Raw genomic sequence first — 14,480 nt, 5'->3', positions numbered from 1 at the left:
TGCTTGCACTTGGAGAATTTCAGAGCTAAAGTAACTAATAACTTAGACTAACTAACTCTGTCTAAGGTAGATGTGACTTCAAACTGAGCCACCCAAGAATGAGTTGAACTCCCATCACATTGCTTCGCTGTCTCTTTTCACAATCTCCTGCCACGCCTGAATCTCACTGCTCAGGCCAAGCTAGCACATACAAATCTATCAGCATCCTTCCCACTGCCCAAAGAGCCTACCACTGTACAGACACCTCACTTGCACGCCAACAGCTTCCTACACAGGTAGAGTTGTCCTGGCCCCCACCCTTACCACTCAGATTCCACCCAATCATTTCAATGCTCCCAATTTTAGCACTTGCAATTTTTTCCTGGTAAAAATCATGCCAGAAATGATGCTCATCTAACTGACAAACAGAACCAAATACTTCCAAACACTCACAGAAGGTCATTCCACGAGCTGCACACTCTCTGAAAATGAATATGCTAGAGTCACACCTTGTGGATGTGCCACTATTATAAGAAAGACACTGAAAGAATTATTCATTAGTAGCGACTTCTGTAGCTCTAATCTCCATAACCAGCTGCTGTTCATCCAAGTGGATCACAGCCCATCTGAATAAACCTTTGAACGTCCATACAACCCCACATAACATAGCCGAAGTCAGACTCTCCTGGGGCATTGCATTCCCGCAGCTACCGCAAGAGCTGAGGATGGGAAGGATAGAATATTCTTGTATCTCACCAAGGCTGTAGGGACCACGCAGACAGAGAGTGCCATGAACTGGCTGGCAGCCTTTCAAGGGTGGCAAGCTTGTGCCAGATTATACTTCCCTCTCCCAAATTAGAAGCAAAACGTGCCATTAGAAAGTCAGGTGAAAGCTGTCTCTCAAGGAAGCAAGAGGCTGCCTCTCAGTACCACTGCGTGAGGAAGCATCTTAAAGCATCCTGCTAATCTGAGCACAGCCGTTGCCTCCCAAAAACCACCACAGCTCTCAGGGTCCAGCCTTGCTTTGTGCTGTCCCAAACCTGCCTAATTGCCCTGGCAGACACACGTCACGGGTTGCTGACCCACACGATAAACTGTGCTAGCATTTAATCACAGCACCATTCTCCTCCCATTCACACCAAGCCCCTCATGGAGGCAGATAAATGGTATCATTACAAATATTTATCTTCCTCAGTCCCGGAGCCTAAGCTGGGCAGTGGTATATACTGATCGTAGGAGACACAAAAAGACCAAACAGGCACTCTCTCTGCCTCAGTCATGCAGGTTTACTATCCAAATGTCATCCCTGCACAGTCCTGCCAGGCTTCCAGCATCCAGCAAGCTCCCTGTTCAGAACAGGACTGCAGCTTACTCTGTATGTCTCACTCCCTCCTTCAGAGACCCAGCCCACTCACAGATCTGCCTCTCAGCAACCGTCATGTGCATCTATTATTCAGAAGAAATATCAACTTACTCATGAGCCAAAATAGGTTCCAGGTACCGCACCCAGTCTCTAACAAAATTCCTCCTGCGAAGCTGCTCTTTTCTCAACCTGGACTCAACTGAGAAGAGTTGCAGTACTGCTCTCGCTTTGATCCCTCTGGAGGGTTTTACAGCTTTGTTACAGTGAGGGACAGGAGTTAACAACCCTGTGAGGCCGCTCCCTCGTCATCTGGTTAATGTACCTCGTTAATGGCTACAGCACAATATTGCTCACCTCCTGTACACTCCACAAACTCCAACCTTTACCTTGGGCTTGCAGTTACCGTTCCCCAAAGGGACAGAGGGATGGCAGGGCAAGGAGGGCATGGGAAATGACGTGGTGCCCACAGGAGGACAGTGACTTATCTAGCACATTGTCACAGGCCCCTGCAGAGTTATTCACGTAGCAGGGAGGCATCTAGCTACAGCAGGCATGCAGTGGCTCACACACAACAGCAAAGTTATGCTTCCCTTCCATCAAGTCTGAATCTGAATGTGGCAGTGCTGGACTGCTCAGGACAGTGTAATAGCTGCCCTGGGTTGGACGACAGCTCCTACGCCCAATGAAACAGTATGAATGACTTCTTTCAGCGTTGCTCCTCATCTATGCATACAGAAAATCCTTCCAGAAGTGCTACTCCTTTGCTGATGACAGGCAAGGCTGGCTGGGCAGGCACAGAGAGAAGGAGGCAGGAGGAAACATGCAAGCTCAGTGCATCTCTTGTTGCACTGTGAGCATCCACAGCCATTCTAAAAATGAGCAGAGCACATCAGTGCAGGCTGCAAAAAAGGCCCCAAAATCCTGCACTGGAGCGCCCCAAAATGGTACAGCACTCTGATGTGCTTCTTCTGTGCAGGGATGGGCTGAAGGCCTTGGGACAGTGGTTCCCACAGTACTAGTTCCTACCATAAGACTGTTGCATCAGTACAAGGGTGGCACTACGTTTTTGTGGCTGGATGGTGAAGACATGGGCTGAAGCTGGAAAAAGCTCACTTGGATGCACTAGTCAGAAGCACTGCAGGGCCATCGGTGTCTCAGCACAGCTCCAGGTTTACTCTCCGTGTCACAGTCCATGGGATTCAGATGGAATAATCATAGAAGATCATCTAGTCTGGTCCCGTGTGGCCAGAGCAATGTCACTCCCCAGCGCTTTGCTGGCTTTTGCTTATTCCCTGAGAAGCTGGACTCCCCCAAGGACTTTCCCATGCAGCCACCAGTAAGTATAGTCCTGGCCCTCACAGGTCCACCTGTGTTAAGAGAAATGCGTTGGTACACATTTCTTCTTTAGCTTTAGAGGCTGCTAAACAGATAGAAAAACAAAGGACAAAATCTAAGGAGTTTAGCCAGAATGCTTCAGTGCCAAGGTGGTATTTATAGACAAGCCCACGGGGGAGGTAACCCAGGCACCCACTCCACTGTCACGCTGTGTTTCTCTGCAAGAGGCCACGGTGTGCTGCTCCGAGGCAGCGTTACTCATGCAGCTTGCTCAGCACCCACACGCATATGCAACCAGACCCACTCATTCACAGCAGCCCACAAAAGCATCTTAGCTCTCGCTTTGTGCCACCAGGACAAGAGAAAAGTATGGGCTATGCAAAACTACAACTTATCAAAAGTGGGATCCCTCTCCTACTGATGGTGATAGGAGTTATGCTTTTTATTCACTAAGAGCTGGAGTGGGCCCCGAATCACGCTGGCATTATGTTATGATAATGCTGGAAGTATTATAAATGCTTTGCGTGCCAGACAAATCCTGGAGCAGGCTTCCAAATCCCCTCAAAATCCCCGCTTGCGTCTCTACATTCATCCATTCATGAAATCCAGAGCAGAGCCTCAGCATCTATCCTTTTGCTCCTGGTCTCTTTCCAGCTGAATGGAAGATGAGGCAGAGTCAAGGTATTTCTTCTGGATTAGCCTTCTTTTGTCTTTCAGGTGCCAAATCTGAGGAAGAAACTGTGCTAGGGCATTTAAGAATGACATCCAGCAAGGCAGCTGAGACAAATCCCATGCCCCTTTCTCCTGTCAGAAAGTGAAGCATCTCTCATTCTCCACGAGCTCTGGCCCCCATAACCACAGTGAACTGCGGCACTGGAGAAACTGGGGCTCTGCCACCCACACAACAAAATGCGTGGCGTTCACGAGGCTGGAGGAGTGAGGCCTTGCAGCCGGCCGGAAGGAGATCTTTGTGCCACAGCTGCAGTTGTGGACATCTGGCTCCAGATGAATTCCCACTCACAAAAGGTCAGATGAGAGCTGCGCTGGCTTTGCAGCGCCCACCCGCAGGGGCCCAGGGTGGGATACACCCACCCCTGCTGCCGGCAGTGCCACAGGTGTAGATCCCCACAGCAGAGCTCGCTGTCTAGATTCTTTCTGCAATCAACAGGGAGAATTCATTTGGCCTGTTTTAGATGAATGCCTTCAGATGGGATGAGCTGCACCGTGGAAATGCCCATTTCTCTTTACTATACAGCTGAACCTACACGAGCCGACATCAGTATACTTCAGTACACTTAAGCAAAGGGTTTCTCACCTTTCTGGGGGGTAAGCAGACTTTGTTCTCTGAGCTACAGCTTTCAATTCCCTATCCACTGGGCTTTAACAGGGTTTCCAGACGGCAAATTTTTCTGACAACCCAGCCCACTGGTCTAGAGTGCACAAGGCAGGAATGGAAGGAGAGAGTCTGAACTCTGCTTTCCACATTGCATTAGCAGGGCACCAGCTGTTGTTATTTCAGAGAGGACAACCAGTCTCCAGCAGACACTGTGGAAGGAACTTGGGGATCAGCGGGCATCTCTTTTCTGTGGGCTCTGCAGTGCACACATGTCTTTGCAACAGTCCGGAGCTGAACAGAGAGAATTCTCAATCATGATGTGAAGATGTAAATCCCCTCCCCAGAGGTTTCAGAGATGGGTTTTTTTAATGCCTTTCTGAAGATTGTCCCATTCTAACTAGCAGAATTTCCTCTCTTGGTTCCCGTATCTTTGCCAGGGGACTCCCTATGTGATCACAGGCCAATCACCTTTCCCTTGTCAGCATTTGGCTACCCTTCCATCAAAACCAAGCATGCAGTATTTTCTCTGTCCATCCTGTTTACTTACATGCCAAGCTCCGGTGCAGAGACTAGATGTTCACAGCACCAAGGACTCTGGAGTATCAAACCACATCTCAGGAACTAACAAAAATAGCATTCCAGGGCAGCATACAGGCTGGAGCTGGGCCAGCAGTGACCAATGCATTAACACACCCTTTGAGAGATAAATACATCACCTGCTCTTAAAGAACAGCACAAGAAACGCAGGAAGCCTTGTACAGAAACTTAGCTCTTGTCCCGTCTTTAGGAAAACAGCTCAGATCCAGGCAGGAGGGGGATCTTGAGCATTTCATATTTATTCTGCTGTCGCTGCCAGGCAGATCACATTGTGTTCCCCATGGCTCATATGGATAGGATAGCTGGAGGGATTTCTGAGGTACCACTGCAGCTGGCAAATTGTTTAAAGGCTGTGGTACTCGGGCAGGACAGGGCATTTCTCAGACAGAAACACAGAGTGTGTGTGCATCTGCACACAGCTGTACAAGGGGAAAAACCCACACTTCTATACACAGGTCAGGATGGAAAACATAGCTGTGCAAAGCTGCCTGTGCAAGTGTGCTCCAGGCACAGTACAGGTACCCATAAGGTTATGAGCCTGTGAACAGCATGCCTTGGAAAGTGCCACTTGGTACAACTAACATATCCACAGACGGAGAGGGTCAAGAACAGGAGGAGGACTAAACTGGCTAAATTTGTGGGACAAAGCCATTAGCACTGCAAGAGACCGGGATCTGCTCCCTAGCACAGTGAATTGTTCTCAATTACTTCCTCAATCTCTCAGTGCCTCAGTTCCCTGGAGGCGTGGAGTTCCCATTAAAAATGTAGGAGGATATATTCAATAGTGACTAATATGCTGTATTACTTAGAGCACTTGGGGGTGGTCCACGTGTCTAGATCAGGATATGAAGATTAATTATGGGCCACACCCTGTGATCTCCACTCAGCAAAGCCCTTATTAGCTTCTGAAGGTGAATCCAGCCCTGATGTCAACTTGCCAACCCAAACACAAACAGTTGGGGCTCACAGGAGAAAAAGGGAGAATCTATCCTCACTCTTCAGACCTTGTGCTTGGCAAAGATCACTTCTCTTGCCATCAGAGAAGCAAAACACTGGTAGGTAACCGATTCAGGATCTCCACAAGCAAAGCATAAAAGACAACATGTTACAGAGAACAAAGACCCCTGAAAAATACACTGCAGAGGGCCCTTCCAATGACATTGCTTCCAGAAGATGCTTTGCCTTCGGGTGGGTTGAAGCCACACCAAATGCACCTCCAGCCATATCCCCAAACAAGACTTACAGCTCCAGCCCACCTAACTTTTCAAAGCTACTGCATGCAATGGAGGGCTGCAGAAGAAGTGGAGGGCGAGAAAGCCACAGAAGGCATCACCCACGGAGAAAGATGCTGACCAAGGCCTGCCACGTCCCCAGAAGTCAGAGATCTTGCTGGTAAGCCCATATGAAAAGCAGCCCTGGAAGCCAGGCAGCCTCTGGCACTGCTCATCCCTGCAAGACAAAATGCACAGTGATGCAAGAAAGGACCATATCCTGTCTTCCTATGGATTCAAATCTGCCCACTGGGTTTTGTTTGAAGAAGAAAAAACTGCTTTTGTGCAACTTTTTTTTGAGCTTGTAGAAATAGAACAAGGGCAAGAGAGAACAAAAGCATTGCAAAAGGCAGGTCTCCAAGAAACACTAAAAAATGAATTGCAACATTTGCCCTAGTGTCCCTTAAAAGACAGTTCTTTTCATTTCCCAAGGCTTCTGCTGTTGCAACATGAGGGTGCTGGAAAAGATTAAAAGGGCAGACGCGCTGTTTTCCTTTCAGAAAGCATTATTTTGACACTGAGCAGCCAGTTTCACACAAGGGGAGAGCGTGTGCTCACATTTTGTTACTGGAAGATTTCTTGGTCAGCTTAGGCCAGATCTCCCAGCTACAGCAATTGTTTGCCAGAAAGATGCAGCATTTGTGAGCATGCTAAAAACTGACAGGGCTCTGCACACTGGAGGCACTCGCTACTCTTCTTGCCTCAGAAGGTGCACAATTGCAGAGCAAAAACCAGAAAGACGCAAAACAACACTGCAGCTCGAGAGAGGAAGGAGAGCAAACCCAGGCATTGCTGTAGTTGGCTGGAGCTCTGTGAGACACTGCCCTGATGAGGACAAAGCCACAGGAGAATAGAACCGCTGACCCCAGTGGCACCATGTCAGGCCTGTGACGCATACAAGGTGACAGTCCCTTCCTAGGGTTGGGGCACTATCCCCTCTTTGCATTCACCCTCCACTATGAGCCACCTCGATGGGTCAGGAAACTTTTGGATGCCAACTAACAAGTGGGAAAGCTCTCCCCCTCTCCTCCTTGCCGACACATGCATGTGGAGGGAGACCTTTATGGATGCCCTCTTACTTTCCTGTCCTAGAGAACTGAAACGACATGAGATTTGGGTCCCCTCTTCTGCACCTTCCTCGGGTCAGCCCAGCTTGGAGGGAGCCAGCTCTCATTAAAGCTGCTACTGCGTTGCTAACGACTCCAAGTTCACAGTGCTCTGCCAGAGAAGCTGACAGCGTTTCACTAGGAATGCCTACAGGGGGGGTGCAGGGAGGGATTTATAACTCAGCTGCATGAAATGGGAAAGTACTCAGAGCCAACATCACCAATTTCATTTTTCTTCCTCTGTCTTTCATACACCCATACATATTCAACCAGGAAGATAAAATTTTTGGTCAGCTACCTTCCCATTCTAGTAGCATCCACTGTCCTGCTGGCTTTGGCCATTTCCAAAGCTTTGGCGCCTATCACAGAATTAACCCTCCTGGGAGAAATACCCTTTTTCACTGTCTAATTATTCAATTCCTTCACCAGAACATCTTCCATATTCCTCAATGCTTTGAAGCTGACACAGAAAACAGAGCTGGGTGCTACATACAGAAAGAAGATATTTTACCCTCTTTTCCCGAGTGCCTCCATTTTCCCCACACCTTTTTGATCCCAACTCTGTCAGGTAAGCCAAGCAATCCCAACCACTGTAACCTTTTAGCTAAATCTTGGTCAATTCATTCACATTGGAGATCTGTGTACAGAGAAGGACTAATTACACAAACAAGGCAAGCAAGATGCATCTTGGGTGAGTTAGGAAAATTTCCTCATATGAGCCAAGATTACTCACGAAACAAAAGAATGGCTTGAAGCTCCACTGTACATTTACAGAGCCTTTCTTCCATATTTATGTGCATGCACAAACACACCCAACTTCACTCATTTACACAAGTTGGTGACACCTCACTGTAGATGTTCAGGGACGCTAACAACTTAGACAAGTACGTACAGACCTATGCAACAGACTGCATAGTCTCTTCCAGTCCATAACATTGAACCATAAGCTCCTTAGATGTGTATACAAGCTCTTACGTCAATTGATGGCACAGTGAGGCTCATGACTTTCTGCACTGTGTGCACATAAGTGGGCACTTCTGTGACACATCATTATCTAAGTAACCAAAGCAAATGCTTCCTAACCCCATGCCAAGACCCATCAAGAAGCCCCCGAAGGCAAGGGGAGGAGGGGGTATCTGACAGACAGCACAGAACAAATGGATATTGCAGCAGCAAGATCCTGCCAAAGATAGTGAGGGACGCCCAGCCAAGACCTCTACTTGCTGGGATTAACTGGATATAGGCTCCACAGCTGGAAACATCAGGTTCTCCTCAGTGCTCTCCCAAACATCTGGGCTAAGCCACCTCCCAATACTATTTGAAGTTGCGCTTTCTGGTCTGACTGAGAGAAATTAGGACTTTCAGGGTCAGAGACCCAGGAATTGAGTCAGAGAGAGGCCCAGCAGGGAAAAGGAAAGCATCATTTGTGGACAGCTTCATTGATCACCATGGACTTTCTCCCCCAAACCCACTATTTTTCATCCCCACCCACTCCCACAACATAACACGACACAGAGATCACTCCTCGGATGGCAAAGCATCGTTCAGCCATCTCCTATTCCTCCAAAAGATAGCACTCAGAAAGCTTTTCCCTTTAAGCAGCCTCAAAGTTGGCTCTCACCACTGCTGGCACGAATGAAAGGGATTTCAGTTCCCCCTCCTCCTAAATCCCATCCCTTTCTGTTGCAAAGAAAAGGCAGAGGATGACCAAGGGAAGAGAAAAGCAACTCTCTCAGTCGCCGCTCACCTCCCTCCCGTCTTTCTGCACAGATGCATCGGCGGGCTGGAAGGGCGCGGGGCCATTGTAGTGCCCACGCAGCTTCCCCGAAAGCCGCACGCAAGCCCATGAGAGGAGCCCCAGAGCAGGTGCAGGTCTGGGAGGGCAAGGCTGGGAGCACAACGCTCCTGCAGGAGAGACACGGGCATATTTCCCCATAACCCACTCAGCCTTCCCCAGGCAAAGCAGCCTGGTGTCCTCAGGCAAAGCAGCCTGAAAAAGGGGGGGCAAAGTCATCTCCAGCACTGCAGCCCCCGGGACCCATTCTGCATTCTTTAAATACACTGGGAGGGGTAGAAAAATCGCTTTGAGTCTTTCCTGCTTCCTCCCACTCCCTGCCCGCTGCATACACACATACACACACACCCAGCCCTGTGCATAAAGGATCTCTGTCCTGCTCAGCTCAGCCATGCAATGCCTGCAAGAGGCAAGAGTTACCTTATTCCCATAGCCTGAACCGCCTTCTCTCTCCATCGTGGCTGGGAAGCTGCTCCCATTCACGCTTTAATCCCTGGGAACAGAGGCACGATTCAAAGCGGCTGTTCACCCACTGGAGTGGGCTCCCCCCAGCAACCTCCTCCTCCTTCTCTCCTCCCTTTCTCCTCGTTTGTTGGGTCCAGATTTTTTTTTTTTTTAATGTATTCTTTCTTAATCCAGGCAGCAACCAAGACACTCCTTCATTGCCTTTCTGCCTCCCCGTTTCACTCTCAAAGAAACAGCACTGGAGAGCTCCTTCCTCCTCCACTGCCTCTGTGGACCTCCGGTTCCCCAGGTCTGCCTTTCTGCAGCGTGGCGTTAAGGGAAAGAAAGAGAGTGAAAGAGGGAGGGAGCGTGCAAACAGGGAGGAGGAGGAGAAGGAGGAGGAGGAGGCCAACAGGGTGCGGGAGGAAGGAGCCAGAGCGTGGCTGGCTGCTTTGTATCCAGAGCAGTGCCGACAGCCCCTTCCCTCCCCCCCACCAGAGGAGGACCTGCGCTGCTAATGGTCTGTACCAATTTATTCCACTTAGGCAGGGGCACTTCGCCCTGCGACGGGAGGAAAAGCCAGGGAAGGCTCTGAGATGGCCCCTTAAGGAATTGGTTCCTGCTCTCCTCACTCCACAGCATCACCCACTGAGTTTGCAGCCACAGGCTAGGGGAGACGCTCTCCCAGCTCAGCAGGCAAATGGAAAGTGTGAGGCTAGGAAGGGCTGGGCGTGAGGGAAGGGTCTTGCTGGTGAGGAGGCTCAGCACCTCTCTGAGAGAAAGCAGTGACCATATGCTAGGTGGAAAGCAAGGTTCCCCTCCTGCCTCTCAGGAAGGCAGGCTGAGCTCTGCTCCACTTTCTGCAAGCGCACTTTAGTGGAAGCACCCTCCACTCCTCATCATGCATGCCTCCATGCCCAGACTGATGGCTCCCCAGCTGAGTCCACTTGGGCTTTGCAAGCAGTGGGTAAGACTTGTTAGATCTCATGCAACTCCTCTTCTGTCTAGCACCATGTCTTTCCATGGCCCCACTCAGCCATCCCTACCCAAATAGCAAGGTACCCCCACGTCCACCCTGGCAGCTGACTAAGGGCCCTGGCACTGGGCAAAGGACCGCAGGAACATGCTTCCCCCACTAGAAGGAGGCTCTGGATGTGACTAGGGCTGCCCCTAATCTGGGGACAATTGCACCAAGCCCAGTGGACAGACAGGACACTTCTGTGACCTCTAATGGTGCAGCGGGACCCTAGGGATACTCCCTTCATTCATAGGGACCACCTGGAGGACGCAGGGCTTGAAGGGGCTGGGGAGCACAGTAAAGATCTTACCTCCTGATACTGCCCTTTAATAGTTAACCCAGGCAAGGCTGACTCATGCTCAGCAGCAGATTTCTCCGAGATGGCTGAACACCACAGTATGTATGCCTCTGAATGCCACACTCACAGCTGGACAGTTTAACGTGAGCTAAAAGTCAGTCCTGAGGTTGGAAGCGAGTTACCTTTTACCTGCCCTGCCACTGCTGCCTGCTCACCTGCTTCCAACCAGATCAACCCCTCCATACCATCTCTTCCTGGCTACGTGTTCTACAGTGGACATGCACAGATCCACAGCTACAGCTACTCCCTTGTTAATCCCTCTCTTCCAGATCTGGTAAGATTACAGTGCCATGGTAACCTGTAGGTATAGACAGATTTGCTTACACTTTACCAAAAAAGGAACAACAAAGAAAAAACCACAGCCTTCCAGTTACTGTGAAAAGCTTCAGTACTCAGGGAGCTGAGGTCCATATTGTGGAGCAATCCCAGTGACTCCCACAATTTTCATCAGGCTTTTCATTTTGAACCTATAGCATTCAGACCCCAGTTTTAACTTGTGGATCTCGAGGGGTACCTGGGAGCAGAGATGTCTGCTATGTAGCTTGGAAGTCAAAGCATTACCCACAAAGTAGCAAGCATCAAGACACACTGAAAAATCCTAACTGCACCATCACAGGGCCACGGACAGCAGCTCCCATACTCTTTCCCCCTGAAGTGAAGCAAGCTGGAGGACTCCACGCATGGCCCCAAGCCACTGCCTCAGGTGGAAGTGAGCATTGCTCAGACTGGCAAGGCCTGCACTGGACAAACCAGGGAGATGATGCCTCCAGGCCAGTGCTGAAGTACTTACTGTCCATGGAGGGTGATGCTTGAAGGAAGGTGCTTTGTAACAGCCTCATGCTACACCTACTCTGTGGATGAACAAGGATGAACAAGGACTGCCAATCCAGAATCCTTCACGCAGAGCTAAAGAGACTGCACAGCTAGGCTAACTTCTGCTCAGCCACCTCCTCTGTAAAACAAAGGAGCAATTCCTGCAATCAAAGGGAACATGGCCTTTTTTTGTCCTTGGTCTCATTTTCTGCAAGGTGCCTAGGGAGAGATCAGCTCCAAAGACTACTTGCCTGGGAATTTTGTGCCAATTCAGCTAGTACTAAGGATTTCACTGAACTCTATGTCTATTAAAAATGCATAATGTCCACTTATATCAAAAGGGCAGATTCAGACCCAGCGCTTTTCCAGCATGTCCCAAGCTACCTGCTGTTATGGCATTCAGGAGATGGATAGGAAGGAACTGTCCCTTGAGGCCTATATCAAGAGATAAGAAAGGGTACATTCATTGACTATTTCAGGGCTAGGTGAGAGAGGGGAAAACAAGGGAGAAGAGACATAAAAACGCTCCTGCCACAAAACCTAAACACATAAAAAGTCAGGGAGGAGGGAGAGGAGATGTGCTGCGCCTAAGATTTGTAGAAATTATGGGTGAGCAGTAACATTTCAGGCTCAGCCCTGCTTCAGTGTCTCCGAAGACTCACAAAGGTGAAAGGCACTGGGAAAAGTGTCAAAGAAGCTCAGGAGGGACATAGACACATACCAAGAGGCATTGCTGCGTCCCTCCCCTGCCCCCCCAGCTGAAAATTACAGCCTGACTCACTCAGAGCTCCTTTTTGTGATCAGAGCAGCAGAACAATGGAGCAGAGACGCTGCTCTGACATTTTCCAAGGTTGTCCCTTTGAACCTTAGCATATCGACTTGTTTGCATGCACGGTATGGAGTGTGCCACATTCACCAGAGCCAAATTCCAGGAGAGGGCAAGCCTGCCAGCAAGAGGGGTATGGGAGGAGAGGCTCAGGCAATCCTCCCGAAGGATCCCGGGATAAAGGGGGGAAGGGTGTTGTTTGCCTGGAATCCAGAGTGCTTCACAGAGCATGCGAATCTGAAACACGCAGCATCACTGTTGACAGCAGTGTATATAAACAGAGCAATATTTTCCCGCTCCCTTCCCCTTCTTATTATAGCACAAAATACCCCGAGTAAAATACATACATGCAACAATCCACTATAAAAGGAAAACAAAGCCCGAAGTGTGCATGTGCCCGCACACACACACACACACAGAGATATTCTTCTGGAGAACGTAGCATTTATTCAATACCTTAAATGTCATTCTTTAAATATTAATGCTGTGCTTCCGGCTAGGTTTATGTAAGGTTTATTACCACAGGACTGGAGGCACAAGAAAACCTAAACTAGATGCTCACAGCCTGACACACTCTGCCTGCCCCAGCCATCCGGAGGCCCGCTCCTTGACCGTCTCCCCCTTCCAGACTCCAAAGCCACGCAGCAGCAGAGCAGGGGCAGACACACTCCTACCAGGCTTTTTTCCCAGAAGGGGGCAGAGCTGCAGCTCCCTTTCCCCCTCTTCCCCATGCTTGCAGTTCACCATCTGGCACTGTCAGGAGGATCTCTGCTTGGAACCATGCTGCTGCCAGGCACAAACACGAGCGGATGCCTCTCTCCGGCTAAACAATAACCTCATTAGCCGAGGCAGTGCAGGGCAAAGGGAAGAGCGCGAGGGCAAATATTCAACAAATAGCAGGGTACGTTTCTGTGGTGCACGCACAAGCACAGTGCTGGGCTGCTGCAAGGGAGCAGCGTACCAGCTGGAGCAACCCAAGGGCTGATGTGGTCCACGTTTCCCTGTCTAACCTGGCTGGCAGCCTCCCCTGCTACCCCAATCACAGCTTCACTCCCTCCAGCAGTGCTGTCTTGTTTTCAGGCAACAGGCAGCCTGAACATGGGAACTACCTCGCCTCAGGCTTTCTGGGAGTTTCCTCAGCCCACAGGCTGGGCTCCAGATTATTACCACCTTGTGGTGCCAGACTTGAGATACCTACAGAAACAGGACGAGGAAAAAGATGGTCCAGTTTTTGAAATGACATGCCTGAGCTCTCCAGAGCCAACCTTGACATTAGGAAGGGAGAACCTCATTTGATAGTCCCACTTACCTTGTCATGCAGATGAGAGGGACCCTAGGCTCTGGGAGGGGCCATGAAGAAAAAAACCCTCAAAGCTTGGCCCCTTTGCCAACCTTAGACAATTCCCCTTCTTCCCACAGGAGGGCTGAGCAGTAGCTGCTCATAACCACAAATCAAACTAATCACTCGTGTTAACTCTCCATGCAACAAAACCCCTCAACCTATTTATGGTGCTCCCTTTAAGCACCACTGTCCAACCCACTCTCTGGAACGGATCCTTGCTCCTAATTTGGTTGACATGTGCATACTGGGCAAAAAAAAGATCCTCCAGCAAGCACCTGCTAGCCCAGTTATTATTCTCCAAGGGCCAAACAGAGGCCAACAGGTTTTCAAGCAGAGCATAAGCTTCTTATGGAGTGGAGCAACACGTTCTGCTATTTGCACAGATCGTTTCCAGCGCATGCTGCTATTGCCCTTGTTGCTGTGCTACAGAGAGCAATTACCAGCCTTTTAGTCTACTGGGCTTCAGCAGGGGGGAAACTGGCGGATAATTCTGTGACAAATCTACTCTGAAGCCAAGGTTGCTTTTTCTTCTGGTAAAGGTACAGCAAGCAACAATAAACACTGTCATCCCATCCAAAATCTCCTTATGTTCCACTCAAAAAGTCTATCTCACAGGCTTCACCTACACAAGCTATCAGAGATCCTTCCTCATCACCCAGCTCGACTTCTGCGACCAGCCTTCGAATGAGCAGCGGACAGACACAGACTGATCACTCAGCACTTCCCAGCTGGGCAGTGCCCTCAGACAGACGCAAGGAACCAGACACCAACAACAGGCTTTGGAAGACGAGCAGGGCACTGATCCACCTGATACAATGAATGTCCAAAAGGACCTTTGGAGGAAAACCATTCCCTGAGTATGGCCCATCTTTACCTTGAAGCCAAGACAGGGAGATA

General features: G+C 49.7%; 1 protein-coding gene across 3 annotated transcripts in view; it reads right to left on the bottom strand.

Moving 5' to 3' along the window:
* Positions 1–9,688, bottom strand: part of B3GAT1 (beta-1,3-glucuronyltransferase 1) — a 40,260-nt gene extending 30,572 nt beyond the window's left edge. For all 3 annotated transcript variants that reach the window (XM_076358702.1, XM_076358701.1, XM_076358703.1), the window contains exon 1: positions 9,203–9,688. The gene's annotated coding sequence lies outside the window, so the exon portion shown is untranslated. The remainder of the gene's footprint in view (positions 1–9,202) is intronic.
* Positions 9,689–14,480: the final 4,792 nt, after the last annotated feature.

Source organism: Aptenodytes patagonicus, chromosome 23, assembly GCF_965638725.1.
Source record: "Aptenodytes patagonicus chromosome 23, bAptPat1.pri.cur, whole genome shotgun sequence".
Lineage (NCBI taxonomy): Eukaryota > Metazoa > Chordata > Aves > Sphenisciformes > Spheniscidae > Aptenodytes > Aptenodytes patagonicus.
This window is presented reverse-complemented; position numbering and strand designations above follow the sequence as displayed.